Here is a 20,872-nt window from a genome sequence, read left to right on the forward strand (position 1 = left end):
TATGATATTCAGTTGATGGCTTGGGAAGATGGCGAAAGTCTGGAATTTTGTGGTGCATTTTTTTTGCAGGTAAATCCCGGGAACAGGGGTTTTATTAAACATTTTTTTTAAATGACAATATAACAGGGAGGTTGAAGCTGTCAAATATTTCAGCATTTGAGTATCTTACTGAACATTTTGTAGACTAATCATGTATTTGGATAAACTATATTTTTACTATTGCATTTCACTTAAACAACCAATTGGTGTACTTTTTTTACATAAGCAACAGTTTCGATTTCTTAAATTTACTTTGTAGATTGCAGCAAACTGCATTTTATTGTCGAGAAACATTTTCAGTGGGGCAATTTCAAACAAATATACATTTTAACTTAAAATTAGCTAAATGTTTTTTTTTTATAGAAAAAGGCTTTAACAACCATTGTACAATTTTACTTAAAGGTCTATTCAAGGATCTTTTGTCGCAGCGTCTTCGGGGTGGATCATCTTAACAATTGGTTCTCGATCCTATAATTTAATCTGCCGTAACGTCGTGCATGCTCGTTCGTTGCACATGCGCATTTCGAGTGTTTGTAGCATGTAGCCGCTGAGCTTCTGATTCAGCCCTTCACTTTTTAGATAAAAAACCCTCAAGAAGGATTTTAAAGAACAGAAAATACTTTTTTTCTTCGAATTTGTAGTTGATGAGAAACATTAATATTGAAAATCTTAAAAATAACATTAGCAGATAAATGTAACTGATTTTAAAACAGGACAAAGTGGCCAAAATTATACCACTCATCTTTTGTCAAAAGTTACCTGGACTGAGTATAGAAATATTGAATTTTCGAAGTACAGTGCTTTAGCAATGTTCTTTTGAAAATCTCACCTTGTCAAAGGAAGTAATGAGCAGCCCATGAGGATCAATACATAAATCTCAGGCGCCAGCAGTCCTGCGACGTTGACAGCATACACACTCCTACTGACACACTTACCCTGACTGTTGAGGTTTTAATCATTTGACTCACTTGTTTCTGGTCAGTGCTGCCATCATCGTACCCACACTGCAAATTAATATAATGTGCAATGGAAAGAAACAGCCATCCATCCATTTTCTAAACGCTTTATACAGGGTGACACAAAAAAAAACACTATTTTAACAATCCAATAAAACCAAGAGTGATGGAAGAAAAATATTTTATTCATAGTTATTGAAACCTTAAAACGTGCCATTTAAGAAACAATGATGGAATTTAAAAAAAAATTGTTTTAAATTATGTCCTGTAGATGACATCCTCCTGTACGAATCCATTGAAATCTGCGTTTGAGATCCCTCATAGACCACTGCAACATCTCAGCTGGGATAGCTTGGATTCCATCATTGTTTGATTGTAAATGGCATGTTTTAAGGTTTCAAATTCTATGAATAAAATATTTTTCTTCCATCACTCTTGTTTTTATTGGATTGTTAAAAAGTTCCCGTTTCCAAGCAATCAGCAGCTCATACTTGAAATGTTTCCTTTCCTTGTATTGCCTGACACACAGGGCTCTGGCACTCCTTTTTTGGGGCACTCTGAATAACCAAAGGGCACGACCCTAGTGAGGTTCTGAAAACGGATGGACATTTGAACAGTGCACTCGGAGCGTGTTTAGGGAACGGCGATTTGGGGTGAGAGTCCAAGCTCTACTCATCTTGTTTTTGTAGAATATATTTCCCAATTTATACTCCGGACTGACTTATATGTTTTTTATTCTTCATGATGCATTTTTTTTACTGGTACTACAGAGTGTATAGTCCAAAATATACTACTACTTTAAGTACTATAAGTGGACTTTTCCAAAATATTTTCGTAAGAAATCGTACAAATTTGTCATAAGAAATAGCGTGTGCATAATAGTAGGCATAGAGCATTTGTAAAAGCAGAATTAATTAAAACAACAACGTAGGATTACAATTGTAAATATATTTTGTGTCTCATCAGTTACTTTATAAGGGAAGCAATAAGGTTGTGCTTGATTTGTTTGTCATTTATGCTCTCTTACCTCTAAGACAACACAATGAAATAGAACAAACATGTTGAGCAAATTCAAGAGGGGAAAATGAGACCATTGACTGAACATGTAATCTGAGAAAAAGCTCCAGTATATAGAATAGAGTCTTGGTTGCTAGATGTAAACTAAAAGAAAATATGAATCATGATTCATTTGGTAATAATTGAAATCACGATTAGGACAATCATTTGTTTAAGCATGTAAAGAATATTAAGACAAATACATTTCTTTGAAACACTATAATTATGCAAGCTCCTTTTGGACCAAACAAGATTGATTAAATTAGTTATTTTAAAATAAAAAAGGTGCAAATATATAGATTTAAACAACTCAAAATTAGTATTAATAATCTTTTATTTTTGCTTACGATTGTGCCAATTTTGTAATTGTGGAGTTTAATTGTAATTGTAATTGAATTTTGATTAATTGCCCATCCCTAAAACATTCTTCTAAAAACCTCCTTAAACCTGTGTCCTCTCAATCAGCACTCAAACTTCTGCCCATGAACCTTACGCGGTAACCTTGACCTACACAGAACACACAATTTATTCATGTACTGTTCATTTAGTGACTTCAATGTTTGCTGCTAACATACAGTAACCAGGGTTTATCCTGGCTCAAATTGAGGCAGAGATGGTACTACTACCAATAGCAGGTATCGGTATCGGTGCCAATACCAGTATTTTAAGGTATCGGTACTCGCGGCGGTGACAATACCATTATCGATTGTCCTCCTGCAGCCTTTTACGATCAGGAAGTAGAAATTATAAATTAATGTTGCCATTAATTTTATGTTATGTTAAAGGTGCATGTCGCAATATTGACGCAAATTGGAGTGTTAAAATAACCATATTTTTCCACCCACACGTTTTAAAAATTGTATAATAGACAGGAGGCACTATTCAATGGCTGTTGCCCCTATTTTCCTGTAGAGTGAAATAATGATCGGGTGTTCGGGACTTTAAGCTTTTTGTAAAGTCAGTCTCTCTCTCGCTTGGGAAGGCAGAAGTGTTTGGGAGTGTGTGGAGGGGACTGTGGAAAGACATAAGTGTGTGCGACAGCGGATATAAAAGTGTGTCAAAATAATAATAACAACCAGTTCAGGGTGTACCTACTGCCTGAAGCCAGCTGGGATAGGCTCCAGCACCCCCGTGACCGTGAGCGGTTAAGAATATGGATGGGTGGATGGAAAATAACAATAAACCAATACTGCAGTGCAACCCTCCGTCTCCCGGTGGCTCCTTTTGTTCGACAATCGGGCTGAAAGTTTGGCGACGAACAACGGGAGTTGTCCACGGAGGTGACTCTGACCGAGGGAAAAATCTACCCTGCGTTCCCCGACCACGGTCAGAATACCAAGCAGGAAAGAATAACACTGTCTAGTGTGACCAAAAGGGCAAAAAAAAGGGCTTTCATTTTTTACAGGCAACATATAATACTCCTATGTTCTAATAATACTAATACTACTGCTACTACTAATAATAATAATAACAATAATCATAATAATAAAGCTTTTTCTTCAGTAGTTGCTACTTCAGGGCTTTTCGGTGCACTGCTGTTGATATAGCGCCTCCGTAATGGCGCAATGCTGCATCTGCAGTTAAAATACATTGCTGCCAAGCTCAATCAACACAGCTGGTTCGCTGTGTTGAGCGATATCATTCTGTCAGGCCGGATGTGGCAAGCAAATTAGGTGGAGGTGGTCGCCTCTGAATTTTGTACATAAGAAAAACATTTATAGGGACCTTCCGTGTCTTTCTGCTTTATAGTAATTTGGGTTCTTATGATACCTTGCTAGGCTGAACTCAGCCTGTGAAAACAAATCACATTGTATGGAACAAAAGTTAATCTTATTACTGGGACTGAAATATTGACTGATTTGCATATCAATTGTTTTTTTCTTCTTCATTATTTCAATGCAACGCAAGGGAAGCTTCACTAACTGTGAATCATTTGTTATTTCCATTTCCCACTTTTGACAAACAAAATAAGTGAACAAACAAAAATCCAATCTTTTTGTACATAAGTTTTTGGCTCAGATAAAAACTACTGCAATAAATGAAAACATGGACCCCAGGACTGAATTTGATGTTAATAGTTAATTGGTTGGGTTTGTATGACCTGGAAGTTTACTAATAAGCAATAAAGCTACGTTTGCATGTTTGTTAGTTTTTATTTATTATTCTCATTATAACTAGGTTAACCACCACAATTAGTCGTGTCCACAACTAGAACTAGCCTTATATAGCTACATTATACCATGGACAATTATGGACAGTATTGTTTTGAGGAACGTAGGGCTAATTAGGTGGAAGACAAGACAATTGTTTTCATTTTTTTTTTAACTCTTCTTTCAACCATTGTGCAATGTATGGAGTTGATTACACCAATGAGGCTGATGGATCATTTGATGGCTCGTGGTCATGGTTCTTACTGGTTGTGTTGGCTAAAAGACGAACATAGCTTTATTAATGTGCATTACAAACGGTTTCAGGTCATATAAACACATCCAATTAAATATACCGAGTCAGTTCTTTTCAAGTTCATATTTTTGGAATAACCTTAAAATTGAATTCTAAACAATTGGTAGTAAAAAAATGTGTGTTATGATTGCTAATTTAAAATGTAAAGTGTGAATGATTCATGGATTATTCAGATTGGACATGTTCATGTTTGATTAAAAGGAAGCTGACAACCTTCTCTTTGATGTTCCCTCATCAATATGTATTGTCACTCTGCCTGGGCCCTTATCTTGCACTGACTGCAATGTGTCGACCCTTTTTTCAACATGCAGAGGAGCGCATATATTAACAGTGTATTTAGAAGCTGCCACATTGTTTGTTGTTTTGTATTAATGAGAAATTAATAACAATACACTGTAACAAATTTGTGTAAAATCTACTGTAAAAAAATTACAGCCTTTTCTTGTTTTTTTTTATTGTACAGTATTTAACTGTATACAGCAATGCATTATGGGTAAAATCAAAGTACAGTAATTTGCTGTATATTTTACAGCAACTATGTTTTGGCATGTATACTGTATATGTGGATTACAGGTAAATATTGTAAAGATTGTTGGATATTGGCGGGTATCTCTATAGGAGAGCAAATAGCGGACCCTGTATTGTCACCGGAGCAAGGACAAGAGTAATATTTAGCGCGAGGGCAATCTGTATCGTCTTCACATCACATTTCTTCGATAAACTGGCAACGTTACAGCTAACATTCATTTATGCACTCGGCTCTAGAACTAGGAACGATTTTATAACAAGGGCTGACTGGTTAGCACATCCGCCTCCCAGTGCTGAGGGCGTGAGATCGAGACACCTGTGCCTGCGTGGGTTTTCTCTTCGGGTGCGCTGGTCTCCTCCCACATTCCAAAGACATGCGTGGACAGTTAATTGAGCACTTAAGTTGTCCCTAGGTGTGATTGTGAGTGTGGATGGTTGTTTGTCATTGTGTGCCCTGCAATTGGCCGGGAGCCCGTTCAGGGTGTACCCCGCCTACTGCCCAAAGCCAGCGGGATAGACTACAGCGACCCTTTTGAGGAATAAGCGGTTCAGAAAATGGATGGATGGATTTTACAACAACATACTGTATTATGTATTTACAGGAATTTACTGGCAACTTTAGTTATAAATAAATACAAGAAACGGTTGTAAACTAGATTACAGTGAATTGCTGTAAAAGTAAATACAGTAAGTAACTGTAATGTATGTACAGTAAATATCTATAAAAATAAATACAGTAATGTACTAAGATTTTACAACAATTAGATGGCAACTTTTTTGCCAGTTCCTGTAAATTCTACAGTCAATTTGTGTAAGGACAACCTTGTCTCTTTGTGAGCTATCTTTCATTACGGGCAGACTAGGGGTGATATTTTTATTTGATAATTATTTTCTATAGGACTTGCATCTGTTGTGGAAGTGACTTTCTCTTCTTAAAAGTGAGGGCTTTACAGGAAGCAGGCTAAGTGTAATGAACAAGCCCAGTAAAATCCCAGATCGATTATAAAAGTGTAATATAGCGAGGGAACACTGTACCTACATCAGACTCTCCTCATCCCGATATGAGAATTTTACAATGGAAGCTTGCATGATCGCATCTCTCATTGTTTACTTCAAACTCAATGTTACATTCACACACATTGTAAGCTGACTAGTGTTTGCTTGTGAAACCACTGATGCTGGTAATAAGTTTGATAAACAGTGAAGTGAAATTGAGCAGTTGCTAACAGCCATGAGTATATGCCGGTACATCTCTTAAGTGTGCGCACATCTGAATGTCAACACAAATAGTTGTCCAAAAGGGGAGCAGAGAAACAAAAACATTTAGTTTCTTCCTCTCCACTTTCAGCAGCCTGTCAAAGTCTAAACATAGGTGGCATGGTCAGACTGTCTGTTTCACTTGAGAAAAAAAAAACGTCTGTCTTCGACATATGAAATTATGAAAGCTTCCACACAGAGTGAAAGAGCGCCTGTAGGCTTTTGCATACAATGTGTGCTTGAGTGGCTTTGCCGCTGGGCCTGTTCTGTATGTTGGCACTGCAACAAAGGTGATAGATGAAGCTTGTTACTCACAAGTGATTTGCATCATACCCACCGTTGCCACAAAGATGACGTGGGAAACCATCACAAACCCATTTTTTTCCAAGCTTTTTTCACAGTAACAAATCACATTCTGTCAGAAGCTATCTGAAGTTGTCCCTCCTTCTCATTCATTCTGAGCCTGAGGAAGAAAAAAAAAGATTGTCTTGACGCTACCGATCCACTTTCACTCGGCCTCCCTCTGCTCCAATCGACCTTCCTCTGCAGTGTGATCCATTTTCCCTCCTGGATGTTTCTAGGCTGTACCTCTCATTTCCCCGTCCTTTTCCCTCCCATTCTCTCTCCTACATCGCAGGCTCTCCGCTCTGCCTCCTCCCTAATGCATGACTGCGTGTTGCGTTGCCCCTTCAGGCTATGTGTGGGATGGTGTTGTAGGCTGGCAGTCTCTGATAAGAGGGTGAGTGAGCTGGTGCTGTGCTCCTTCAGATTTATATATATTTTTGCATTATTTAATTATTTGATATCCCTTTTTTTTTTGTTACATTTAGTTAAAAAGGCATTGGAGATCACAAAGTTAATGCAATAGCTGTGTGTGCCTTCCAGTTAAAACATTTCTCATAGCTCAGCACCAACTTGCTCAGTCAGTTAGAATTCAGCACCATTTTTCTAAAAATATGGCTAATTGTCTTTAAACATATGAAGAGTGCAGCATTCACGAATCCAGGCGTAGCCAAAGTCGCCCGCAGAGAGCCAATGTGTCTCCTGCAGAGGACTTTATCATTTACCAGTACAAGCATGAGCGCTCAACTGAGATGCCTTGCATACTCTGTGCAATGGTTGTTCCTGCCCCTTATTAATGAAGAACACCACTTTGCGTAATCGAAACAAATATGACAACTCCAAAGTTAATGCCTGCAGTGCAAGAACAGGAGTGTAATTAATGGGATTGGTTCTCCAACCAATAACACAGGGGAACCATTTGACTAAAGCATTCTGTTGAGTTAGACTTGTATGCCCAGTAGAACAAGAATTGGCATGCTGATTCCAAAATAGCAGTCAGTTTTCTTCTAATGACAAGTTTCTCCACAGCTTGCCCTCCAGATAAGCAAGGGTCCACTGGTTAGCTGTAGTAAGACTGTAGTAAGAAGAGCAGATTATACAATTGGACTCATCTACAGCTATGTAGCAACTTAATTGTACAGTCACAATTTGAGGCAGTGCAGTGAGAGGTGTGTGCATATTCTTCCCATTAAGTCAGTACTTTTAATATCAAGCAGAAAGCTAGCATAGTATAAAATTGATAGGAGTAGTGATGGCTTTTTTCTCTTAATCTTGTAACTATTCCATCTTAGTGTTTTATTTACATACATATTTATTTTTTTAAAGGTAAATGAAAGAAAAGGGGCATCCTTTAGCTCAAAAACTTGACGTGAGAGAGTCAGACAAAACTCAACAAAAAATGTGTTCCCCAATGTTCTTAATGCTAACTAGTGCAAAACAAGCCAAGTTGCAGTAATGCACTGTTGTATAGTGGTACCTTCACTCAAGAGTGTTCCGCACTATGAGTTTTTCAACTTCAGAGCTTTTGCTTGATCAAATGAGCTTTTTTGTTGTTGTTGCGAACCAATCTTTGCTTAATGAGCAATCTGCAGATACGCCACCATTTGAGTGAAGTGAAATAAATTTATGTTCGAGTATGTTAGTGACAGTAGTGGTGGTACCTTTGCGGAAAAGGTATCGCTAGCAATCTTGCGTTGATATAGTAGTTACATGGGCTGGCTCCACTCACAGCCTGCAGCATTTGAGTCAAGTTATCGGACAGATGTATCGCAATTGTCTATCAGGAGGTTTTTGTGTGTGCGTGTGTGTCAGTCGACCTTGGAGGGTTTTTTTGGGGGGGGGGGGGGGGGTTCTGTGTGTCAGTCGACCTTGGATGGATAGCAGCTCCAGAGCCAGCAGCGATTATTTGAAAATGTATTGTAGCGATCCAAGAATGAGTTAATTCTTGATGCTTAATCTTTTCTTTTTGGCTTGTCCTATTAAGGGTGACCAGAGTGCCTCATCCTTGTCTATCTATACCTATCTTCTGTATCCTCGCGTCTAACACCAACTACCCTCATGTTCACTACATCTATCAATCTGAACCTTCTCTTAAGCCTGGTATATACATAGGGTTTATCAAATCTTTCAAGATTACACATAAAAATGTGCAGTTTTATGCTTTCTTGATGTGTTGCACAGTCTACAGTACACGTTGAATGAAACTGTAAACAAGAAAGAGAAACATGACCAGTATGAGGCCGTCAGGATACTGAGATTGATGCTTATGTCTCACGTGTTGGATGTGACGGCTGTAGCCTAAATGTAAACAAACAACCGCAACAGCCATTAGTTCATCCACTGGTGACTAACACACATACGAAGGAATGGTTCAAACCTCCTGTCACATTTAATCCCATATCTTGCTTTTCTTTACTCCATTTTAGTGTTGGTTCTATTCCGTCTCCATTTCTCCTCTGGGATGCATTACTTGCCGAGGGGATGCCGATCAGCTCCCCGTTGGGGCGAACACGGAAATAGGTTAAAAAGTATAAATAAAGGAGAAAGTTAACAGGGCAATTGTAAAAAGCTACAAGTAAATTTAAGAAGTAGGCTAAGCATAGTCACAGAACAAATTCAACTCAAATGGATGGTGTGGTCCTTTTTATTTATGATTACACTGCATTGCTTGGCCTATCTGTCCAGCAGGGAATTTGGTGTGCTCAGTAGTCGACTTGTGACTGTTGTGATGTTACGTCAGCAATTTATTTATTATTGTAATCCTTTCATACTTTGTTGAGCGAATAGTAGAGTAGTTGGATGGATATGTGCAATATGAATTCACAGGTATAACGGAACGTATGGTGTTCCACAGGGTTCAATTCTGAGGCCTTTGCTCTTTTCATTATATCTGCTGCCCCTGGGTACCATCTTAAGAAAACCGCGGTGGTTTTGCTTTAAGAAAACGTGTTAAAAAAAATACTTCAATGTTTTTTGTTTTTTTTGTTGTAGAAATATAGTACAATGTTCTAAGTGTAAGCCACAGGTATTGCTACTGCTAAAATCTCTTTCTTGGAACTTTGGAATTAAAAGCTTCCCTCAATGGACAAATACTGCAAACATATACAGAATACTAAATCTGACTCCTGGGCCTTCTTAAGGAATAGAATGCCTATCCCTTCTTGATGGAAATATCTCCCAGGTTACTCTTTTTACTGTCTTAATTTAATGTTTGACTTGGAGTTGTGAGTTTAGGGTATAGGGAATAAAAGTATTTTTCATTGCACAATTAATTCCATATGTGACTCAGGGGAAAGGGTCATACTGATAACTGTAATCATCTCTGTGTTTGGCTCTCCATGGGCGGGTGAGGCGTCATGAACCACCCATTGATCGAGGCTTTGCTAATAATGGCAGAGGAGGGATGCCAGACTGGCTGGCTGCATCACTATTGTATGGATCCTTTGCCCTACCCGAGTTGCTTCAAAATACCCACAAAACCAGACACTTATACTAAGATGCCACACAAAGCATTCCTCGTTCTCAAGAGTACAATTAGCAAATGCATAATTAAAAATATTGTGCAAGATGACTAGTGGCAGTAGCGTAGCCATCATTTCAGGATTTGGGGGTGCACATTTTTCGGGACAGAACTTTTATGAGAAAACTATCACCTTCTCACGTTCAGCTGCTCTCCTCAGTAGTGGCCAATTAACTAAATTACGGTCAAACTCTGGGTGGGTTATTACGAGATGACAGTACACACAAGTAACTAGATAATTAAATGCCTAATGGCGACACTGAACACAAAAACATCCTTGCCAGCAAGCTTATTACACATAAAATGGAAAGAAAGTCAATCAATCAATTTATTTCATTAATTTTTAAAAGAAAAAAAAACTATATAAAGCAATATTCAAATTCAAAGCAAAACAAAATAAATGAAAGGGGACAGAAAGAAGTAAAACTTATTTTGTGAAAAGTGAAAAGGTTTTGAAATGTGAATACCTTGTGATTTACTAAGTAATCCATGAAAGCAAACTACTGATCTTTTTAGGCAAAACAACATTAATTTGCTGACTAATGGGTAACGTTTTTGCCAATTTTTTTGCTACTGTGCATTTACACACCGACCACCAGTTAAGATGCCACCTAATTATTTTAATGAGTACATAAAACAAGGATATAAATGCATACATGAATGACACAAAAACATAAAGAGTTTAAAAACAAATATATATTATTAATTTCTTGGCTGGTATACACTTGTGTCATTTTATTACTTGGGGTGTAACATTTCCTGTCGTCGTATTCGATAAGCCTTTGTACTATGCAATGGGATAGGGACTGGGCCGCAAATTGCGAAAATCCGCATATAACTGTTGCCCTTTGAAATGCATTGGGGGGAAAGTAATAACAAATAATGAATATATTTGTAACCCCTCAAAAATACTTTAAAAAAATACACAGATAAAACTCCACTTTGCATATTCCATGAAAAACGGAGGTTAGCATCCCCCCACGTCCTTCCAAAATAACAAACCCCTGTCCCCTAAAAAAATAAAATAAAATGTAAAAAAATAAAATGAAAAAGAAAAAGAAAAATTCAATCTCTGGGTGCCGAACTTGATAGAAGAGATCAGTGCAAAAATATCCATTAATACAAGTAATTAAGCAGTTGTGCAATTGTGATATTTAATTTGACTACATTCATATTTGTCCAAGCTGTTGTCAGGTTCATCCTGATTTTCCTTGAACTTGTACTGTATGTAGGCCTATAGTTATGTTAAATTAAAATTATAAAAAACTATGATAAACAGTACCTGTTATATCAAGGGCATTTCTGAACTATACATTCCTTTTACTGAAATTAACTTCTACAAAAGCAAAATAGGAAAATGCAAATCCCAAAGTGCCACCACTGATTTACACTATTACTTTGTAAGTAATACAAGGAATTCAGTTGTTTGTTCACTTTTTTTTTTAACAGCGTGAGCCAGTCCAGTAAATATGGAATGATACCATATATATTTAACACACCAACAGTACAATGTAGGAGCAAGTGAAAGCATTAACCATGTCTACTAGTGTGGTGCACTGAGGACAGAAACAGCAAGAGACATTGTTTTAATCTGCCTGCTGTTTCAACTACAATCTTCTGAGCAGCCGTGCCTGCCCAATGCTAAGTTGAACAGAGGCCCAACCGTGATACATGTGTTCACTCCAAATGACCTCACTCTCCAAAAGGCGGGGGAGTGTGCTATTGTACCTGGCTGAAAACCTAATCTAAAAGATTAAGCAACATCTTCACCAATTCCTAAATCATCATGATTAGAAATATTTCCACTGAGCTGGTCAAGGATGAAAGTTCATTGCAAGTGAGCATGTTTACATAATATAGATGAATGATTCACTCATAAATGAAGGTGTGTTGATCAAGACAATTGGGGTGAAGTAGTTTAAATGTGGTGTTCCACATGGTTCAATTCTAGGGCCATTGTTGTCATTGAGCCTGCTGCCCCTGGGTTCCATCTTGAGGATACAGCGGTGGTTGTTTTAAAGTGCTCTATAAATATAGAATTGAGTTGAGTGGTAGGAGTCAGCGTCCTAGCTGCATGATTTGCAATGCTAAGTTGAGACATTCCAGTCCAGCACAGAGCACCACCTATAACTAACAAAATTAAAGGAAAACTTCCTTAAGGTACAAGGAGATAGAGAATACAAGAACACACCTCTTTCTAAAATCAAAGTGAAGAGAACCAGATTTGATGAAAAAGCTACTCTTCTTGTTCATTTTGTTCACCAGGAAGCCCGATACTATGTATGAGAAAAAAAATAAAAGAAAAACATATTATTTTTCGATAAAGGAGGGTTTGGTTAATGCACATAGAAAACTGGTTTGTATTCAGTACCTCTTACAAGGTGAAGATCCAATATCATAGATATCGTAATTGATGTATAAAACAAATTGTATAACTATCTACTTTGGTCTCTAAATAATCATCATTAACCTTATGATGGCATAAATTAACTTTTGTGAGTGATTTTTTTTTTTTGAAAAGCTGGTGAAAGGTGAAAAATGTCTAACTAACCACTTCTACCAATCTAAAGTGCACGCCACATGTCCGCTACTCCGCGGGGACACGCATTACGTCACCCTCCACCACTCCCCTCCCCAAAGAAATTCTGGAGTGTGTGTGTCCGCACACTCTACTATAAAGGGAAGGTAAAAGCTAATAGATGCAGTCAGAGTAAAACAGTCAGGGCTCTTCGTACTCATCTGGGCATTGGTGGAGCATGCAAGATGTAGAATTAGCTTTAATATTACTTTTTAAAATGGCACAATGCACCTTTAAAGGATAATATGGGCTAAATAGTTACCTGACAAACCCAGGGAGTGCTTCAGGTTTCAACAGTCTTTGTTTAGCATGATAAACAGTATAAAGAAGCCAAAACTGGGATTCAGATTTTATTTTTGAATATAGCTTTTTTTGTAACAAGCAACCATGATGGTGAAAATTTTGTTTTCTTTGTTTTCATATTGCAAATCTGTGTATTTATGATGATTGGTCCAACACAAACATATTGAAGAGTACTGAATTCCAAACAGGATAAAAGTCACTGAAAATTCAAAATTCATTTTTTTTTTTCTCTTGATAATTGTTTCTAAAACTGTTTGTGTTGTCTCTTCATAAATAATGGGGTTATCTGGCTTTCTGTGAAAACAATAAAGTTAGTCAAGTATGATATTAATTTAGGTTAATGACAAAAATAAGAAGCCACATTTTGATTAGTCACCTAACAATACCGTCTGTGTGATATGAGGCTAATTTGTATTCTGCAGCAAACGCAGCAGTGGAAGTAAGCAGTATGTATCATCTACTAAACAGCAGGTTGCTGTAATTTTCAGAGATACCAAGGACTGTGCCAGCAGCATGATTATGACATGAATTCCGCAGATGGACAAACAGACTGTGAGTGGAGTTTAATTTTTGTTCAGATACTTTCATAATTTAGCTTGCTCAACCATCTGAGGGTTGTTTGGGAGGGAGGAGAATGGCATCTCTCAATCCACTGTCAGTAATGCTGGTCAATTTTTTCTTCATATACAGTGGAATTTCAGTTTGCAAACCAAATTTTCAACATCTTTGCGAAGTTTTCAATTGTGCTTGCTGTATTCTCACGCAGCACAAAATCAATTGTTGTTGTTTCAAATACAGATACAGATGCTCTACAAGCCCTCAGTAAGTCCCAAGGAAGCGAAAGGTGCAAGTGACTTTGCTGTTATGAAGCCCTGGAAAGTTTCCCTGGCTACAAGCACACTTTTCTGATTGGGTTCAGGAAGGTCGGCATGAGGCTCCATCGATTCATCGAAGAAAACCGCTTCGGCTCGCAAACAGAGACTAAGGTTCCACTGTATTTCAAAGTTCTCTTTAGAGTATAACCACCGTATAACACATTATTTATTACCTGTGCAAGCAACTTCAAAGAAACATTAACATTAGTTTTTCATAGTTATAAGAAAAAGTTAGCCAGTCTGCATTATTCAGTATTAATCTGGAATACAGTTAAACATTCAAAACACTGTTAACTTTGACATCTTATATACTTTTTTTTTTTTTTTGCTGAATAATTCACTGCATGACAAATCAAGCAAAATAACCCACACCTTTTTTTTTTCATCTCAGAATATCATTTTTGCAACAAAAAAAAGGAGTGATTCTTTACTGGCCCACATGATTTTGCAGGAGATGGGGACACATAAACCTTATATCATTTCATAAAGTGTACAGTGATGCCTCAAAATGTCAAGGTCATTTTTGGAGATATGAGCCGTCATTGACAAGTTATATGTTTTTACAAAGTACATTATGGAGTAATATTTTTCTTCCATTTTTTTTGCGTTTTGGGAACTTGGAAACAATGTCATTTCATTTTAATGGGAAAAGATTATTTGAGATCCAATCGCTTTGAGTTACAAGCATCATCACGGGATGAGCTAAACTCATATCTCAAGGCACCACTGTATACTCTAAAATTTGGAACATAAGCACTGCATTAACTTTTCTCCCGAGCTTTAAACCCTGCCACTGAAATAAAGACGATCCCAGGAATGTCAAGTTTCAATTTTTTGCCTTGATTTTTAGCTTTACTTTAACCCTCCAAAATTGCGTGTAATATTGAGGAATGTTTGCATGAGCTCCATGCTGAACTGTTCACTGTGCATATTTTTATTTTGTCACTTGCAGTATTCTCTCTTCTGTTTTACTTTGGGCCATTTACATTTGGTTATTTCCAAAAGTCAGATTGGTAGTTTTTGTTTTCCCTCTTACTTGTATGCATTCTGCCTACCCTGAATGTGCATTGTTTTAGTTCTCCAGAGACAGTTGCTAACAGTTCTCCAAATGAGAATATCAATGTTTTTACAAAAAGCTGAGTATTGTTTATAAATATTTGTTCAAATTACTTTGAACGCATACTCACTTCTAATTTCATTAGCCTAACAGTAGTCTGCTAGCTTAATGCTAACACACAATAGGACACAGAAGTATTAATAAACAGTTTTTAAGAAAAGAGTATATTCAGAATGTTGCTGCCGTTTTTTGAAAAAAAGCTGAAAAAGTTAATAATTCTAAGAAGGTGGCAATTGGAAATGCTGGAGTTTGGCTTTAATTTAGATAATGAATGTGCAAAAGGCGAGAAATGAGAGAGAGAAAAAATAACAGATTGATAGTTTTGCATTGTGCATATTGAATAGAAAAGGCTTGATGGTGGAGATTTGGCCAGTTTGTGATGAGCAGTTTTCTTAATGATGGGTTACTGACATCACTGGAGACAAAATACCCAAATGTGTGCTCAATTTTCCCCGCTTTCGACTTCACTTGGGTGAACAAGCTATTTTTATTCAAAAAGATCACTCATCAGAAAGACAATTTTTCTTCAAATCAACACTTAAGGAGAACAATGACATGGATGGACAGTTTTACACAGGGAAAAAAAAGTTTTTCCTAACTGCAATATGGCAACTACTCGTTTACCTCCGACACGATACAAAGAGTTTATACATACGTGCTCCTGAACAACATCTTTTTTTTTTTTAAACAACCCTGATTTAGTACTGATAAAATTGTGTCTGCTTATGCGTCACATTAAAAGGTTTTGTCCATAGATCTAGTTGCAGCCCTGTTTGACAGGTAATGTATTGTGACCATGCACAATGGTACAAACTCTGTTGGAGCTTCCATCGACTGTATTAAGTTGCTATAGATTGCCAAAATGAACTAATGAATTAGATGAGGTAAGTTGAGCTACCGTCTCAACTTGATGACTATTTTTGCGGAACTTACCCCGTGGCCACCATATTGAATTTATTATCTCACACACAGCTATGGTGCACTTTTAGGCTAGCTTTAGTACCCAGTTTTGCAGCTCATGGACAGCGCTTGACATTAACACCAGCCAGTGCACCAAATGTGGTTGAATTTCATCAGTGGCAGGTGTTGAAAGCGCTCTGACTTGCCACTTTGTCGGGTTGAATTTTATATTCAGAACCACATCACCTATAGCCCTCAAAGAAAGGTTATGATTCGAGACGGCTGCTTCTATTTTAAGCAGTGCAGCATTACAGGCTATGCACTCGTGACGAAACATACAGACCAATTGCATGCGAGTTAAGCCATCCCATGTGACCTTATTCAGCCAATCAAGTCTGTATCATCAGTAATCACCCACTGTAGCACAGCAGACCATAAAGAGAAAGATGAAAGGGCACAGGAGAGAGACTCAGAGTGGACGTTGATTTAAAGACGAGAAAGGGAGACTGTTGAGGAAATTACTGATAAAGGAAGAGGACCTTTGGAACAAATGATATGCTTAAAAAAAATGGAATGTCCAGTTACTGTGTAAAGGTCATTATGAGACTGAACAAATGTTTCCACCGAACATAACCTTCAAAATGTTCAATTTTTATTATTTGTTCAATTAAAATATGCCCTTTTTTTTTTTTAACTCCACTGTTGTCATGATGTAAACATAAAAGGGCAAACTCAAACGTTTTACTTTATTTTTTATGAAGTTAAGCACTTTATTTGAACATGCCCGTTGTCCTTTTTTTTTTTTTTTACTTGCTCTTATTTTCCTCCTTTTGTTTATTAAATGATAGACCAGTAGTTCTGCTCATAAGTTTGATTACCCAGGCAGAGTTTGTAACGTGAGCCATTCTTTAAAGAAAGCGTAAAGCATGAGGCTTACACTAATTAGTTTTATTTTTAATGGGATTCAGATTAAAGTCTAAAAGCACAACCATTCAACAAAGCATTTTCACAACTAAGGACAATTTAAAGTCCACAATCAGCATACCATACATGTTTTGTGAATGTTAAAGTAAAATTGACCGCTTAGATAAAAGCCATACAAGCAAAAAGAGAACATGCAAATGCCACACAGAAAGCTCGGAGCCCGGATTCAAACTGGCAACTTTAGAAGTGGGAAGCACATGTGCTAAGCACTCTTTTACCGTGCCACTACATACATGAGTGTCAAGCCCCACATACAGTATAATACATGACAGAAGTGGTAAGTTTGCTGCACAAAAAGTTTCATCAAGCTGTTGGACTGTGACGTCTTATCAAAGCTTTGCAGCAGAAAGAGAGCTTTACAGGCCTGATTTCGTTCAACAATACACTTAGCACACTCTGCTCTTGACAAACTAAAATTGTGGCTTGAAAACAGGTCATGAGTTGCTGCCATGTTAAGGAACACAGTTGAATAAATATTATGGCACTATTTGAAGAGATTTCACAGAAATTAACACATATAACACAGAAAAGTAAAATATACTTCAGGTGGAGTGACTTGCTAAAGCATAAATTGACCCTGATGGAAAACTGCTTTTCCTTTTAAGGAACAATAGGTAACTGTTGGAAAATTCATAAAACTATAAATATTCATAAAACACAATACGAACAATTGTGAGATTATTTTCTTGTTATTGTCATTTTCACAAATTTAGATTTTCACGCCCTTTGAAATTAGCATAACTCATGGTAAAATAGCTACACTAATTTAGCCATATGGTTTTGACTGACATTCAACAATTAGACCCGGTTCAGCAGAAATACAGTATATATTGTCAATAAAGTGATTAAAACTTCCAAGGCTGTCTGCACTTGATTTATAGATCGTTTAGTGAGCAGGTGGAGATATTTGTGGTGTTATAAAACATGTTTTCATTGGTTGGTTAGCTACACAGTGTTAACAGTACATTCATGAGTACAAGACAACCAGATTCAGTTAAGTAAAATGAGCTTCCATCATCAATGATACACTTTACGATAAGCACTATCTTATAAAGACGTCCAATTACTTGACTCACTGGGTAATGATGGACAAATGAAGCTTTATGAAGCACTTGTGATATATTTTGACTCCTCGAGATGGCACTCTTGTGGAAATGTAATCAATTTCCATTTAACTACCTTTATCTGTAAACTAGCACTTTCGAGAGGAGTAAAAAGATATTGCAAGCGCTTCATGAAGCTTCATTTTCCCATCACTGCTAGCCGATTTTAAACAATGACCAGTGATTTCCGTTTGAGGTTGATAACATTCTTTCCATAGGTTCAATGAGACATTTTACATTTTTATACATTTCAGGAAATAAAATCTGATCAGAGACTTCTCGAGTTGATATGGGGTTCCCTTAAAAAGCCTTCTACCTTGACCCCTTTACACGAATATTGGAGGTAACCATCATGCAATGCAACATTATCACTAAGAGCAAGCAAAAAAACTCCAGTGATTTACTGTCAGTGTTACTAATAGGATGTTAAAGTTGAGTGTCATATTGGATGTCCCCACTGCATTAGCATTTATGTTTAATAGGACTTATTAAGGACCTTCTATGACTCTGTGGTGACGAAAGCGTGGCTGCCAGTGTGCGCCTATGGCCCGCACCAAACATTCGCACCTTCCATACACTGGAGCCAATGTGTGTGAGGTGCCTTGCCCAAGGAGTTAAATTTCTCTCTCTGATGCTTCGTATTTTAGCACTCTTTGATGCCACGCGAGCGTCACAATGAGGGGTATCTTGAGATGCACGAGAGCAACTGCGTTTTACGAGACTATTCGTCTGCACTATGTTCTGTCAGTACACTTGGGTGGTTTGCACTTATCTAAGTGGCAGTGTAACTTTGCCATGTAATTAGCTCTATTTATTTTGTGGATGGAAAACAAACAGACGTGAAATTCAGTGCTTGATTTAGGGGAGACTGCGGATACATTTTTCAACTTCATATATTTTGAAACAGGCGTCGTACATAGACAAATTCTAGCAGCAAATCATGTGGACTCGTTAGAGAAGCATCTTGTCATGCCTCAGTCACTCCTTTGTCTTAAGATAACTTTAAACTAAAGCAAGTATTAGCCAACATGGTAGTTTGGGGCAACTTGTCTCAGTCATTTTGGGGTTTGTTGTCACATATGCAAAGACTTGGCCAATGAAAAATGCACCTCTGGCAACTCTGTTTACATATGCCAGAATTGCCCTTTAGATGCTGAGTCTAAAGAGTGAGGAAATTAGTTTGCTAAGTTTTGTTTCATTGTTTAAAAAATTATTTTCCAGTTGTTGGAACTACAGTATGCCTACATGTCAGGACTGGTTTAAGTTCCATGATGAATCATCCATCAATCCATTAACCGAATTGCTTATTTTTTTTAAATTCAATTTAATCTCAAATTTCCAGTTTTAGGGAAGCAAAACTGGCATTTGAGGCTGAGAGCTATGACCTATATGCCAGCAGTTCCTTAGGACTTAAATCTATTTTATAATTTTTGATTTTTAAAGTTTGCTCAATGACTATGGTACATTTTCAAGATCAATGATAAACAATTTATCTGGCTGTAAAAACAAAACAAAACAGGAAAACAGGGACAATTTTGTCCTTGTTTAATTAGTTGCAAAACCCAGTGTGACATCTTACCCCATATAGTGTAACGATTTACCCATTGGCGGGGCAACATGTCACATGTTCACTCCCTCTAGTTGATGGCTTATAACTCTGCACTGACACAAAGTATGGAAATTACATGAATACAAAAAATATACCTGACACTTTGGTCTTTTATCTGATATATACATTTTGCTTATATATGATGTATTGATTCCAAGAAATATATAAAAGTATGAAAAGTGTTACAAATAGCCCCGGTCTCCCCCACTAAATGTTTGTAAATGGAAACAGATTATGTCTGCCGAATGGGCAACATACTGTGCAGTTCATTTTATGCATTTTGGGAGTAGTATATGTAAATTGATGAATTCAGTACACAATGTGATTTATCAAACCTGTGATGAATTGCGATAGCTGACTTTGCATCTTCAAATAAAGGCAGGTGAAAACTGTCATGCTCAACAGGGCCAGCACACTGCAGGCAAAATGAGAGGCGGTGAGAACTTTTCCACTTGAGTAAACGTTTTTTGAAATGCCAGAAACAAAAACAAAAAGTGTTGAATGCACAATTGTTCCGGTAGGGCAGTTACTTTGAATTCCCCCACATTTTGGATGAGTTAAATCACATAAATTGTGGCTTTTAGGCAGTTGCCTGCTTTCCCAAATGAGAGATTGATTGATTTTCTGTGACTCCCAATTACTTCAAACATTTTGCTCCCATGGTGAAATCAGGTCCTTAATGTGCAAACACTGTTGTTTTGTATAAGTTTCATTTGTGAATAAGGCATATTCCTGGATAGATGCTTCCTCTGTGATTGATCCTATTAAATGAATGCAATTTCATTCACTAAGCTTCATTGAAAATATTAATGTCAATTAATTATATTGTAAAAAATATTGTTCACTATTATGTGTTGCAAGCCATACCAAATGCAAAATATGGACTGTTCTAAGCTCACATGTATACTGAACTCATTGATATCCAAGAACGACTAAAGCTGTCCATTATTATTTTTATTTTTATTTTTTTTATTATTTTTTTTTTTATTATTTTTTTTAAAGCTGTCCATTATAATCAAAGCATTCAGTGCCAAGGTCGTGTTATGTCGTAATGATTATTTTTTATTTTATATAATAATAATGCATCAGATTTATATAGCGCTTTTCTGGACACCCAAAGACGCTTTACAATGGGTACATTATTCATACACTCACACATTCACATACTGGTGGCAGTAAGCTACTTAAGTAGCCAGAGCTGCCCTGGAGCAGGCTGACGGAAGTGTGGTTGCCAGTGTGCGC

General features: G+C 37.1%; 1 protein-coding gene across 2 annotated transcripts in view; it reads left to right on the top strand.

Moving 5' to 3' along the window:
* Window positions 1–20,872, top strand: part of LOC147163177 (leucine-rich repeat and fibronectin type-III domain-containing protein 2) — a 148,666-nt gene that overhangs the window by 112,970 nt on the left and 14,824 nt on the right. The window contains exon 1 of one of the 2 annotated variants that reach the window (XM_086095387.1): window positions 13,930–14,028. The exons of the other annotated variant lie outside the window; for it this stretch is intronic. The gene's annotated coding sequence lies outside the window, so the exon portion shown is untranslated. Of the gene's footprint in view, window positions 1–13,929; window positions 14,029–20,872 lie in introns of those variants that run through there. 2 annotated transcript variants of the gene reach the window in all.

This window comes from Leptonotus elevatus, chromosome 14 (genome assembly GCF_054856555.1).
Source record: "Leptonotus elevatus isolate MCC_2025b chromosome 14, RoL_Lele_1.0, whole genome shotgun sequence".
NCBI classification, from domain to species: Eukaryota; Metazoa; Chordata; class Actinopteri; order Syngnathiformes; family Syngnathidae; genus Leptonotus; species Leptonotus elevatus.